The 15,708-nt window shown below is 36.0% G+C and overlaps 1 pseudogene; it reads left to right on the top strand.

Moving 5' to 3' along the window:
• The first annotated feature begins 718 nt into the window (after positions 1-718).
• Positions 719-15,708, top strand: part of LOC109112026 — a 39,883-nt pseudogene continuing 24,893 nt past the window's right edge.

Below are 15,708 nucleotides of genomic sequence, written 5' to 3'. Positions count from 1 at the left end.
TCTTTCCCTGGGAATAGAGTGGATTAGTTGTGATGACATAACCTGACAAATAAAGACTAATTCTACACCGCTTCCCTCAAGATTCCTATATTTTATTCAATTAATGAGTAAAATAATGTCAACAACTTGACGATGCTTTACCTTTTGTTCTACAATGCAAATTACACACACCTGTGCAGAAAACACAAATTTTGAATTTTATTTTTTCCATATATGTTAATACATATAGGAATGTGTGGGGTGTGAGTGTGTTCAGTTTACCTTGTACAACAGAATGTCAAAGTATAGTTATGTTTATCACAGACCAGAATATGAGATGCTCCCCCTCAAAAAAAAAAAAAAACTTTCTATTAATCAAAATTAATAATCATTATTACAATATCAAGGGCATTAATAAACAATGATTTTGTCATGATATTGCAGCTTGACTCACTAATGAGTTCCTGTGCTTTTCATTTCTAAGCTATTTACATTATGCTCTTTTTGTGTAAATCCACATACAGTACATGATCAGCATTAAACAGCCTGTGTTAATAATTTTAAATGCGGTCTATAGTATTGTGATTGACTGAAGAAACTGGTTATATTTTAATATTTGACAAAAACGACAGAAGCATTTAATAAGGTAATTATATTAAATTATATTGTTGTAAAAAATTACCCTTACAAAGGAAAAAAAAAATGCTCCTGGAAGTCTATTCCGGTGCATTTGGTTTCATATAACATGCATCATAGAGCCTGTTCATCTTCCTTTCTCAGCCTTCAGCACTTTCTTGGCAAATAGTGACATTTTTAAAGCAAAATGGTAATGAAAATTTTAAAATACGAAAGTACATGATATAATGTGTTTATATTTTGCATAACAAGAGAAGACATATAAACATACAAAATGCTATGCGGCTTTCTGAAATACTTCATTCTGATTGGTCAATCGCAGCACTGACTCATTCTGACAGAGGTGAAAATATTTTCCCTAGTGACCGTTACTACTTTAACTCCGCGTCTCGTATCAATCCGCGCGCGGTCTCTAAAAGGCGCCATCCTGCGTCTCATGGCGGTTACAGAGTGCAATAAAAATAGTCTCGGGTGAGTTTAGTATTGATTTTTATACATACTCTGGGCATAAAGTGTTTTATAGATTAACAGAAACTCAGGTGTCTCCAGTTAACGCAAGAAAAAAAAAAAAACAGACTGGAGGAACAACGAACCAGTAAAGGACGACGATGAGAGAAAATAACGTCAGATAAATGCTGATTTGTAGCTTAATATTTAACTAATTTGATACATCTAAAGTAATATTATTGTGTTGTTTGTCTTATATATATTATATATATTAATTTCCTGAAGCTAATCTACTAGTACGATAATAAATTAATTTATGTAACGTAACGTTATCTAGAAAGTTAATGGCTCTAACCAAGTTACCTTATGTTTTACACAGTGTAACGTTAACTTAATTCAGAGTAACCTGAAAGAGTAATACATTCATTGTATACTGTCTCTCATTGTTTTGACCACTTTGCAAACTTAAACTCGGCGTAAAATGATCGAACTATTTTTTTTTTTACCACACAACACAGTAAATCATACGCTGTGCGGCACTTTAAACCTGTTTCCCATGATGCACCGCTGCACGGTTAACGTGTGAGTTGTCAGAAAGAAAACTATCAAGATGCAGAACGGTAATGAGAATGGAGAAGAGGATGAAGAGTATCAGCTCTTCCTCTCTCAGCACAGTCCTGCTTTAAACGCGACGAGAATCCCTCATCTTCACTGGAAGAGTCTGCGTTTAAAACTTACCAGCGAGGTAAATACACAGCCATCACTTCAGTGCCAGTTTGACAGTGTCTGGAAATAATCGTACTTTTGTGACATTTGAAATATTAATTAAGACGTCTTCAAAATACTTGGCTTGGTGTTCTATGTATAAAACCAGGTACTCCAGCGTTGATTGAACTGTTAGTATGGACAGGTAAATGTATCCACTTCTTTTCTCTTTTAGGTATTTGATGCTGGTGAGGTGTTTGGGATCATGCAGGTGGAAGCAAAGGAGGGTGAGGAGAATGAACGGAGGGTCAATCCTGGAGATGAGCTGACTTATAAAGTAAATGAGGCCAGAGAAAATGGCCTGTAGGCTGCTGATCCCACCAGGTGAGGGCAGCAGTGAGCCATTATCCTTTTATCATCACAAACCTCAAAATGCTTCCAATAAGATCACTTGACTGCCTGACTAAAGGAAAAATATCTGGTACATATATATAGGATTTCTGACGTTCACTAGGGAATTTTTGGGATAATAAAGAGGAAGGTCAAGGTACATTGAACGTCCTTACTCTGGACTGCAGATAGAGAGGAAACACACGAGTGGCTAAATATGCACTAAAATAAATGTATGTGGTTAACTGTTTTTTTTTTTTTTTTATCATTGTGATAGAAACTAATGTGACATTGTTTAAGTGGGCTATTCATTTGTAAAAAATGTAATAAAAAAAAATACATATACAGTCGTGGCCAGAAGTTTTGAGAATTACATAAATATTAGTTTTCAAAAAGTTTGCTGCTAAACTGCTTTTAGATCTTTGTTTCAGTTGTTTCTGTGATGTACTGAAATATTATTACAAGCACTTCATACGTTTCAAAGGCTTTTATCGACAATTACATGACATTTATGCAAAGAGTCAGTATTTGCAGTGTTGGTCCTTCTTTTTCAGGACCTCTGCAGATTCGACTGGGCATGCTCTCAATCAACTTCTGAGCCAAATCCTGACTGATAGCAACCCATTCTTTCATAATAACTTCTTGGAGTTTGTCAGAATTAGTGGGTTTTTGTTTGTCCACCCGCCTCTTGAGGATTGACAACAAGTTCTCAATGGGGTTAAGATCTGGGGAGTTTCCAGGCCATGGACCCAAAATTTCAACATTCTGGTCCCCGAGCCACTTAAACAATGATTTTGTCATGATATTGCAGCTTGACTCACTAATGAGTTCCTGTGCTTTTCATTTCTAGGCTGAAACCTTCTTTACAAGAATTGAACCTCTTTCCTTGAAGTTCTTGATGAACCTATAAATTGTTGATTTAGATGCAATCTTAGTAGCCACAATATCCTTGCCTGTGAAGCCATTTTTATGCAATGCAATGATGGCTGCACGCGTTTCTTTGCAGGTCACCATGGTTAACAATGGAAGAACAATGATTTCAAGCATCACCCCCCTTTTAACATGTCAAGTCTGCCATTCTAAACCCAATCAGCCTGACATAATGATCTCCAGCCTTGTGCTCGTCAACATTCTCACCTGAGTTAACAAGATGATTACTGAAATTGATCTCAGCAGGTCCTTTAATGACAGCAATGAAATGCAGTGGAAAGGTTTTTTTGGGATTAAGTTAATTTTCATGGCAAAGAAGGACTATGCAATTCATCTGATCACTCTTCATAACATTCTGGAGTATATGCAAATTGCTATTATAAAAACTTAAGCAGCAACTTTTCCAATTTCCAATATTTATGTAATTCTCAAAACTTTTGGCCACGACTGTATATTGTACCCGTTTTTGGGTAATGTACAGTGAGATCAGTAAACCTTTTGCACTTTCTTAAAAATAGGCTAATTCTCATAATATTTTAGTTATTAAGTTTTTAAGTTGGTACCTTTTTAAATGTTCCATTTGTGTAAAACACAGTGCAAAAGGTATGTACATAACAATGATTCTACTGACTTCCTCACGGGTGCAATAAATAACCTTTTTAAGTTTTTTGAGAGCAAATGAAAAATGTTGTTAAACGTTTTAGCTATATTGCCTAGCCCTATCCTGTAATAAAGATGATAACACACACACACACAACTACATCGTTTCTTTTTTAAAGTTGAAGGCATGAGACTGTAACTAGGCTCTAACTTTCCCTAAAAGATAAGATAAGAAACTTAGGGTGTTAGACAACACTTTTTATTTTCTGGTGCTTATATAATTAATATATGTAAAGGTGAGGAAATAAACACCTTCAATTGCTGTTATTGTTATTTTTATTATGTTATGTACTGTTTAATTTACTAAAACCCATGGCCTTGCATTTGCTAGCACCATGGTCAACTGTTTGAGCATCAGGAACTTTTGGTTTTGTTGATTTTGAAAATGTATTTTTCACTCTTCACACTTGGTTTGTAGTGTGTTTCTTGTAGATCACGCCTGGACGTATAGGGTGGAAAGCACCCGGCAGCAGCTGCGGGAGATTCCTGGACTGCTGATCCGGATGGCCAGTCTGATGGGTTTGCCTTTTCACGGAGAGGCACCTGATCCGGACGTAGTGGATCTGGTCTTGGACAACATGTGGAAATACAACCAAACCTATCAGCTTTCTCAGGGGGTAAGAGAAGGAGAAACTTCTACAAACCCAATTCCAAAAAAGTTTGGACACTGTACAAATTGTGAATAAAAACAGAATGCAATGTGGAAGTTTCACATTTCAATATTTTATTCAGAATACAACATAGATGACATATCAAATGTTTAAACTGAGAAAATAAGTTGATTTTAAATTTCATGGCATCAACACAACTCAAAAAAGTTGGGACAAGGCCATGTTTACCACTGTGTGGCATCCGAGCGGCAACCTCGCGCTCTCTCTCGTGAAGCCAATAAGGAAGTGACTAAAACTGTAATTCATCGACTGGCCGCTTGAGGCTGGCTGCAAAAGGGAGTCAGTCTCATAGACTCCCCATGTTAAAATGCACAACTTTACAGCAGAAAAAAACATGTTTACAGCCTGGTTCAAAAAATGATTTTGGTCTATATTGCTAATTTTGCCCTTCATGACAACTGTAAGGGGGGTGAATTTTTTTTAGAACTCATCCGTTTAAATTCTATTAAGCCTTAAAGTTCTGCATAATTAAGGGCGTGGCCACTTGAGTGACAGGTGGATTGCCGCTGCTGACAATGCCGTCGCGCTAGGTGGGCGTGGCTTCAGCAACCAGCTCCCTCCTTTTTGCCCATTTTCAATTATCTGGGAGAGTCACGCAGTGACACACTGCCAAGATGGCGACGGCCCGCTCTGTACACTTTGAGCTTCAAAACCGCTATTGAGGAGTCTATGAGTGACGTCACGGACACTACGTCCATATTTTTTTACAGTCTATGGTGGCATCCCCTCTTCTTTTTATAACAGTCTGCAAACACCTGGGGACTGAGGAGACAAGTTGCTCAAGTTTAGGAATAGGAATGTTGTCCCATTCTTGTCTAATACAGGCTTCTAGTTGCTCAACTGTCTTAGGTCTTCTTTGTCGCATCTTCCTCTTTATGATGAACCAAATGTTTTCTGTGGGTGAAAGATCTGGACTGCAGGCTGGCCATTTCAGTACCCGGATCCTTCTTCTACGCAGCCATGATGTTGTAATTGATGCAGTATGTGGTCTGGCATTGTCATGTTTGGGAAATGCGAGGTCTTCCCTGAAAGAGACGACGTCTGGATGGGAGCATATGTTGTTCTAGAACTTGGATATACCTTTCAGAATTGATGGTGCCTCTCCAGATGTGTAAGCTGCCCATGCCACACGCACTCATGCAGCCCCATACCATTAGAGATGCAGGCTTCTGAACTGAGCGCTGATGACAACTTGGGTTGTCCTTGTCCTCTTTAGTCCGGATGACATGGCGTCCCAGTTTTCCGAAAAGAACTTTAAATTTTGATTCGTCTGACCACAGAACAGTTTTCCATTTTGCCACAGTCCATTTTAAATGAGCCTTGGCCCAGAGAAAACGCCTGCGCTTCTGGATCATGTTTAGATATGGCTTCTTTTTTGACCTATAGAGTTTTAGCCGGTAACAGCGAATGGCACAGTGGATTGTGTTCACTGACAATGTTTTCTGGAAGTATTCTTGAGTCCATGTTGTGATTTCCATTACAGTAGCATTCCTGTATGTGATGCAGTGCCGTCTAAGGGCCCGAAGATCACGGGCATTCAGTATGGTTTTCCGGCCTTGACCCTTACGCACAGAGATTGATCCAGATTCTCTGAATCTTTGGATGATATTATGCACTGTAGATGATGATAACTTCAAACTCTTTGCAATTTTTCTCTGAGAAACTCCTTTCTGATATATTGCTCCACTATTTTTTGCCGCAGCATTGGGGGAATTGAGAGACACTGCCACTCTGAGAGGCTCTTTTATACCCAATCATGTTGCCAGTTGACCTAATATGTTGCAAATTGGTCCTCCAGCTGTTCCTTATATGTACATTTAACTTTTCCGGCCTCTTATTGCTACCTGTCCCAACTTTTTTGGAATGTGTAGCTCTCATGAAATCCAAAATGAGCCAATATTTGGCATGACATTTTAAAATGTCTCACTTTCAACATTTGATATGTTATCTATATTCTATTGTGAATAAAATATAAGTTTATAAGATTTGTAAAGTGTCCCAACTTTTTTGAAATCAGGTTTGTCTTTTAAGGAATAGTTAATATTAACAAATATTAAATTAATATTTGTTGAAAATTTACTCACTGTCAGGCCACCCAAGATTTAAATGAGTTTGTTTCTTCATCAGAACACATGGAGAATTTTAGCATTACATCACTTGCTCACCAATGGATCCTCTGCAGTGAATGGGTGCCGTCAGAATGAGAGTCCAAACATCTGATAAAAGCATCACTATAATCCACCAGTAATCCACACAACTCCAGTCCATCAATGATGCAAAATCGAATCCAAGTCAGACGGTCAAGGTGCAATAATATGTAAATTTATTCAAACGAATATAAAGAACAGAAACCACAAATCATAACTTGGAAATAAAACTCTTGATAATAATAACAACCTTCGAATATAGAAATGCAAATCAAATGTTAGTTCATTTTTAATAACAATCCATTTATGATGGATTGAACCCATCTAGTATTAATCAAAACATTAATAAAATTGTAATTAAAACATAAACAATTATTCAGTTTGAATCAAAAGTACCAAAGTATCAAAGTATCTGAATTTGAATAAAACCTGTAAGAGTTCTAAGTCTGAGTCTAAGAGTTTTTGAGTGAAGCCAAAGAAGAGGAAGTGAGAGCTGAAAAGATAGAGAGACCAGAGAGTCTCAGAAAGTCAATATTTTGCTTTCTTATATACTATTGTTCCAGACATAAGTCGTCATCTTCAACATAGAAGGACTATAATTAATAACACATCATGACCATTAAAAATAGTCTAGTCTGTGTCTCGATTTTGGGCCTCTAACTCTTTTCAGATCCAAAATATCATACTAACTGATAGTTCTTAGAAATATTGGCACAAAAGAACAATACGTGCAGTTCAACTCCTAATGCAAAACAGACTCAGCTGACTACGCAGTTAGAAATACTTTGAAATTACATGTGATATATACCACAAAGTTTACCAAAAGACATCTTGAATATATAAATTAAACTTATTTTTATATGAGACATGTCATTATCATGGAATATTTTTTAACATTTAAATGAAACTTATCATTATGAATAAAACACATTTTGAATACGTGGACTTCTCAGAATCCCTTTCACCACGTGGATTTCTTAGAATCTCTCCACACACCAATCAATGAATGTCTTGTGAAGTGAAAAGCTGTATGTTTGTAATGAACAGATTCATCAAGGCATTTCTGACTTCAAACCATTGCTTCTGTCTAAAATAAAGAGTCTTTTATCCATAATATTGCTTTCTCAAGTGAAAAAGTAATCTCATCCACACTAGGACAGAAATATGCACGTATTACAAGTGAAAACAGTCCAAAACATTTCTCAACAAATATATCAGTGGATTTTGATGTGAGAGGACAGAAGGGGGTGGACTTTTTTCCCTGGAGGAAGTGTTATTATGGATTATGTACTGCTATATCAGCCAAAAGTGATAGTTTCCAGTTAAAATGCTGTAACAATGGTCTTGTTTCTTACAAACACACACACACACACAGGAGTCTTGTGGATTATTGTGATGTTTTTATCAGCTGTTTGGACTCTCATTGCTGAGCAAGTGATGTAATGCTACATTTCTCCAAATCTGTTCTGATGAAGAAACTCCTCTACGTCTTAGGTGGTATGAGTCTTTTCATCTTTGAGTTTACTATTCTAGTGTGCGTTCTGAGATATGTTGCTGCTGTATTTGGTTTGTTGATAATGACGATGTTGCAGTCTGCAGAAGAAAAGGTGCCTGTGTGGTACATCATGGATGAATTTGGATCTCGGGTTCAGCATTCTTCCCAACCGACTTGCTGTATGGCTCCTCTGTTCCACAATAAATCGCTTACTCAGTGCTGTGGCCACTACAAGACGTGGAGAATGGAGGTATTGTCGAAGATTTTTATTAATCAAAATATGAATTAATCAAGGTTAATCTAGCCATTTATATATCCAGTTATTCTTCCATTATAATCATATAAACCTGTGTGTAAAAAAAAAAAACCCTGCATAGCTGAAATATACAGACCCTCAGTTAAGAAACATCTGGAAAAATACAAGTGGAGCTTCTTTCTTTACCATTACAAGTCTTGGGGCCCCTTCTCTCTAGGGAGGAATCAATTTGTATGCATAAGGAAAACTCCATGAACTGTATAGAACACGCCTTAAAGAAAAAAACTGTATAAAAGGAAAGGCAGAAAAACATTCAGGAGATTTTTCTCCGCAGAGAACTTCTTGGCTTTATTCTCTTTGAAATAAAGTCTATTTTCTGGAAACAAAACCCCTGTGATTCTTCAGATCAGCAGCAGACGACACTGAAGTATGCATACACAAAAATATGCGTAACATATATTCTTTCATTATAATCATAAACCTGTGTGTAAAAAAAAAAAAAAAAAAAAAAAAAACCTGCATTGCTGAAATATACAGAACCTCAGTTAAGAAACATCTGGAAAAATACAAGTGGGGCTCCTTTCTTTACCATAACAATTCTTGGGGGCCCCTTCTCTCTAGGGAGGAATCAAATTGTATGCATAGGGAAAACTCTATGAACTTTATAGAACACGCCTTAAAGGAAACACTGTATAAAAGGAAAGGCAGAAAAATATTCAGGAGATTTTTCTCTGCAGAGAACTTCTTGGTTTTATTCTCTTTGAAATAAAGTCTGTCTTTACTTCAAAAATATGCATAACAAAGCAAGAAGTTATTTTTAAGTGCATCGCAACTTTCAGGTACTTTTTAATATAAATGTTATGAAAATGAAATGTTGTCAAAGGACAGATATCAAACACAGACACCTTGAATACACTACACAGAATATATTGTCAGGGAATTTACAGTTAAAACCCAAGGACCAGGTTTGGTGAATGAAGACCTAGTCAGAAATGCAATTTATTGTGTAGTTTAGTTTCATCAGTAGAAGTCAGCTTCAATTATACTCTAATAGAGGTCACTAAAAACATCATTAATAGGTAAAACGGATACTGATTGGTCAAATCGTAGAAAAACAAGTAAAATCTTAACAGATGGATATTTTGACGAGTGGGGCGGGGCCGAGAGCCATGGGTTTCTGCACCAATGTAACACTTCGTAAGTCGGGAAGAAGGAAGTGGGAACCGGCAAACATTTAAATAAAACTTTAATAATAAAATAAACACAAATTAAAATCCAGGCCTGGTCCTCTCTCGTTCTTCACTGTCTTTACTCCTCCTCTTATCCTTCCGGAGCTCCTCCGTGGGACTCGAGACCGGTGAGTGGTGCAGGTGTCGCTCATTTTCAATTACTCCACCGGCCTTGCTCCGTTCCCATGGCTCTCTTTTTGATGGTCATGAGGTATTTTTATTTCAATCTTTCAAACTTTCACTTCCTCTTTCTTTGGCTTTAATTGAAAACTGATAGACTCAGACTTAGAACTTTTACAAGTTTTTGTTTATGTCGGATACTGGATACAGGTTTTTATTCAATTTAATTTTATCTGATTTAGATACTTTTGATTGGCATAATTTATATACCTTTTTGATTCAGACAGAATAATTGTTTATGTTTGGTTTGTATTAATACTAGATGGGTGCAATCCGTAATAAATGGATTGTTATTAAAAATGTACTAACATTTGATTTGTATTTTCTATATTTTAAGATGGTTATTATTATTAAGAGTTTTGTTTCCAAGTTATGATTTGTAGTTTCTGTTCTCTATATTCTTTTGAAAAGATTTACATATTAATGCACCTTGACCTAGAGACCTGTGCGGGACGGATTTGTCCCGCTCCAACCCGCTCCCGCAAGATTTTGTCCTGCCCCCGCAAAAATATATGTTATTTTGTCCCGCTCCCGCCCGCAAACAATCAAGTTTCGTCCCGCTCCCGCCCGCAAAATCCCGTGGGTAAACGTATAAGTAGTTTTTTTTTTAAATACATTGCATATTCTGCTTGCTACTCTGTTATTTTTTCACTTGCTCCCCTGTTGAATATAAATTAAAAAAAGAAACGGAAAATAAACAAATGTTTCTTTTATTTACGTTTAATTACATGGATGAACACGAACAAGGAATTTAGAACATAGAAATACAGTAAAAGAAAAAGTAAGAAATGTAAATTAAAAATATATATATACCTATAATAATTAGGCTATAGTATAGCCTAATAAATTATATAATAATAATAAACCTGGATTCATTTCATGTTCAAAGTAGGGCTGTCAAAATTGCTCAAAAATGACGTTCGAATATTCCCTCTAAAAAAAAAACACGAATATTCGAACTATTCGAACATCTGGTTGCGCATTTTGTCAAAGTAAATTAGGGTCATCATTCTACCTACCGTATTTAAAAAATATATTAGGACAGTTTTGCATTTGTCCAGCCTATTACGGTCAGTGGTGGAATGTAACAATGCCAATTTTCAGTGCCGCTACCAATAAAGCACCTAAAAGCTGTCACAAATAACTGGCAAAAAAAGTAATGATTATGAATATGTAAAATATAGCAAGGAGACATGTTAACTGTTTATTAATAAACAAGTGTTTTTCTGTGTCAGTGGCTGCAAAGATGAAGTTGGCTATGCTGACTCGCGATTTTCGCAGTAATGAACGCGCCTGAGAGAAATGCACATTTCATACGGATTAGCCTGCATAAGCAGAGAGCAGTCTGTGTTCTTTCGTTTTGAATTGCTTCTGTTTAAAAGTAGACATTTCGATATAGATATATTTAATACAAAACGAAATTAACTTTAAAGAAATGCTTTTATAATGATAACTTCAAACAGGGGGTGTGTCCCGATTTCAGTTTCAGTTGTTACCCTAATTATTAGAATATGGACACTAAGAGAATAAATTGTAATGCAAGTACTTTTGATTTTAATACTTAAAGTAGCCTACATTTAAAATCGGGTACTTTTTACTTAAGTAGGGTTTTCATTGTGGTACTTCTACTTTTAGGCTACTAAAGTAAATATGTCTCTGGTTATATGTACTTTTACTTAAGTAGGCTACTGAGTACTTCCTCCACCACTGATTGATTACGGTACATATTTCATACACTATGCTCACCTTTTCCATTAGGGACCATTCGCTTGTGGTCAGCTCCATTCTTGACAGTTTTTTCTCAAAGATGACAGCAGACACAGCTGCTTGCTGCTCCGATGCACGGCAGATCATTTCATATGTGCTGTTTCATCGCGTCCGAAAGTCGTTAATCAGCTTCTCAGTTTTCAATCTCAAAAGTTGTTGTTTCTGCTGAAGGAGGTAGCTGTCGCCGGAAGATTTGCTGAAATGTGAGGCCGCCACTTTCAGCCTACTAACGGGGATTTCAATGGCTCTGACCCCGAGCCCTTTACGCACAGCCAAGTTTATTGTGTGTGCCACACATGGTATATTTACCGGTTTTTTTTTTATTCGAATATGAATTTTCACCTTCGAAATTCTTTTTTTTTTTTTTTTTACAACTATTCGAATATATATTCAAATTTAGAATATTCGTTGACAGCCCTAGTTCAAAGAAAAAAATGGCCTAGGGCCTAATACTGCTGTATGTGAGTATTTTGCTGCATTTGTCACAGCTCGCAAAAGGAAGGTGCTTTTCATCACTGTCGCATACTACTGAGCAACATTTCCAAATATCAGATTTTCCTTTGTTTGGTTTTGTAGTTTTGCATGTTCCTTTCTTTAATAACTTACTAATATCTGTAGCACTAAGCGATTCACCTGAGTCATGCGGTGCAGGCATTTTGCCTCTGTGTGGTAGGCTTGGCTGTTCCGCGCCTATGAACCACGCGAGAGTTAGCTTCTGACCATGCGCCTGTAAATCGTTTTTATTTTATTTTATTTTATTATAAATAAAGGTTTATTTGTTTCTAGTTATTTAATTTTGTTAGATATTTCCACTTTGCGGGAGTCCCACAAATAATTTTATTTTCCCACAACCCGCACAATATCTTGCCGCCCACATCCGCATTCACCCATCAAATATTGTCCCGTGCCGCACTCGGTTGCGCTGGGTTACGCAGGTCTCTACCTTGACCGTCTGGCTTGGATTTGATTTTGCATCAATAACTTTTAACATTAATGTGCTATTTATAGTTGATTTGACCCTTGATGTAACTAAATGATGCACATTTATGGGGGTAGAATTGTTGCATTATTCCAAATAAATAGATTATGATCCCCAAATAAATGTGAAATATATATGTAAATTAAACATATTGACAAATAGAATGAGATCCACAAATAAATCTAAGACCTTCATAAACATGAATTGAATTCACAAAAAATAAAAGTGCTGTCCGTGTGGTTAAAAAAATCCTGTTTCCAAAAGATTATTGAAGTGTGGGCTTCTTTGTATCGCCATCAGGATCATTCATAGATCCTGAGCATCATCAGTAATAATACCCTCACGATGCATCCAAAGAAAATAGAAATTATTATAATCAGTGATACTTTCTACACTGGACGAGGCGTGACACGATGAAGGACAAACGATCGGCACATTTGCTTTCATGTGCCCGGTTGCAGTTACAGGTGTTGCAGTGCAGCATGGCGTGCAGAGTAGACATGGCATAAGATAAGACATGGCCTTTTATAGCACAATCGCAGTGACAAATATAGGGCATAATAACACGTATAATATCAAATATGGGCCCAAATGAGCATCTGGGTAACAGCCTCAGCATCACTGCGGACGATTTAAATAAAAGCAGCAGTTTACTTTGGATGTAACTTTAGTAAATTTAAATTCAGTTAAAGGTGCTGTATGTAGGATTGACAGTGAGTGGTTGGACTAGGTATTGCAGTCCAAATTCAAAATATTGGAGAGGGTTTTTTTCACCCGGCCCCTCCTCCTCATACTTGACGCACACGCAGGTTGCCAGATTGACGACACAAGCAGAAACGAGCACACTTGACGATGAATGAAATGAAATACGCTGTGTTTTCTGCCAACTGGCAACCCAGGATGCTGAAATACAATTGGGTAAGCTGGCAGTGGCCGGGTTTCACAAACCAAAACAAAGATCGACATTCCGGCCCGGAACGCACATTTTCAAAGGAGAATAACTGACTGTAGTATTGTTTTTTTTTAGATAAACAAGTATGTTAACTTAACATGTTTCTTAAATATCTGCAAACATATTATGGCATTTTTATGCTTTAGTAGAGTCAAAATCTTACAGCACCTTTAAGTAAATTCATATGAATTATTGTTTTAACCAATAAATATCTTGTATTACATTTATATGCATTTATAATCAAAACCCCTGCACCAAATTTAAAAAGAACTGTAGAAGATTTTTATTAATCAAAATATGAATTAATCAAGTTCAATCATTGTGAATATAGCCATTTATGTATCAAGGTATTTTACTATTATAATCGTATATTTGACTGTGTGTACAGAAGCCTGGATGAGAATGGAATGTGCAGACATATGGTTTATGATAAAGCTGCACATCCTGTTTTGACATGAGACAAAAAATATGATGGGGCCTCTCCCTTTTAACGTAATATAAATTGGGGCCCCTTGTCTGCTTGCAGGAAGCAGACTGGAGGCATAGCCCCCCCCAAAGAAGGTAAAGAATGACAGGATGTAGGAAATGTATGGAACACGCCTTAAAGGAAAAACTGTATAAAAGAGTGTCCAGACACAGAGATTCCCTGCAGGGTCTCACGGCTTCATTGTCTTTGATAATAAAATCAAATAAATAAATCTTCTGGCATCAAAACCTCAAGACTCTGAGAATGACAGAAGCCACCACAGAACCCGCGTGTATATTTTCCTCAAACAATGGCAACTTTGTAATACTTTAAGAATTTGCTTTTGAAAATTTTATTTATAATGCTTTATACATAGTTAGATCCTCGTAGCTACTCATATGCATCAATAACACTAGAACCACCACAGGGTAAAATTTATCCATGGCTGTTTTTTAAATGTACACAATAGATTTTCAATAAAACATACAGGTCTCCCAGTCATTGATATTTACTAAAATTGTGTTATTTACAATGCACCTCTGTTTTTTAACAAATACAATTATTAAAAATTAATTATTAATTTGTTTTGCAATTTTTTATCATTTCTTGTTCGCTACTATGTTGATATTTATTAGTCTGCCCATTTCCTGAAAAAATCTGAACTATGATGTAATGAATAAAATACCCCAAGTTTATTGGTGTTGTGCTCTTATTCAAATTATAAATTATATAACTAAACAAATTAATTATTAATTAGGTGAAACTATGCACTTGGTTTTGTTGTTGTATCATACATCCTATGCAGTGTGGTGAATTATTGCTTATTATAGCCGGTTTAGGGTATTTTAGTGATTTAAATAGCATAGGTTATCTTAAAACATATTATTATAATATTACACCACCCAAATATGTTTTTATTTCCTTGTAATTCTCAACCGGACAAAAACATAGTTAATGACTAAATATAATCATTTTATGACCCAAGATATACTTTATGAAGTCACACACACACACAAGCAGACTGAGGGGTGTCTATAAAACTTTTTGTAATGTTTTGACCACATTAATAAAAATAATAATGTTTTCATAAAATATGTTACTATATATAACAATATAAAAATAAACATGGCTCTTAAACACAGCAAAATATTTACTATAGTTTTAGGTTACAATAAATATGAAAGAAAAATAAAAGCCTTACATTTTTCAGAGCGCTAAAAGGTAGATCTGTACACAATGATGTCCAAACAGGGATGAGTGATCCAAAAGTGCATATAGTTTAAGTGAAATCATAAGCAAAAGCTCACAGACTCTTGCTTTGTCCATTGTGAAACGGAGGGTCAGAATGCTTCAGACCCTCACAGAGAGACGGGAGGGGTGAGGGAGGAGATACAGACCAGATGTTAAGTGAGTCAGTTCACTTTTTCAAAAGTAAACCTTTTGAAGGTGCTACGTTTATTTAAATATTTTATTAGTGCGATATTGCTTTAAATTTTAAATAAACTGTGTTCCTTACTACTTCAGTCCTATGGTAGAAATATTCTGACTGATCTTAAGTATATTTTGTATTAATCAGGTTCTTTAAAAGTTTCTTATTTCAACAAAGATTTGCATTTTACCCTGGTTAATATGAAAGATGCTGACAAAAACATTGTCACAAAAATATAACTAAACTAGACATATTGAGCTAGGTATATATGCTCAAACAAGTCCAATCATTAAAAATAGCCTCAGCTGACGGAGATACATTTTTAATAATGATTTTTATTCCGCGGTAGAAAATATCTCGACTGTTAAAACCTAATATTCAATATGTATT

Source organism: Cyprinus carpio, chromosome B4 (assembly GCF_018340385.1).
Source record: "Cyprinus carpio isolate SPL01 chromosome B4, ASM1834038v1, whole genome shotgun sequence".
NCBI lineage: Eukaryota > Metazoa > Chordata > Actinopteri > Cypriniformes > Cyprinidae > Cyprinus > Cyprinus carpio.
Note: the sequence above shows the minus strand (reverse complement) of the source record. Positions and strands in the feature narration are given on the sequence as shown.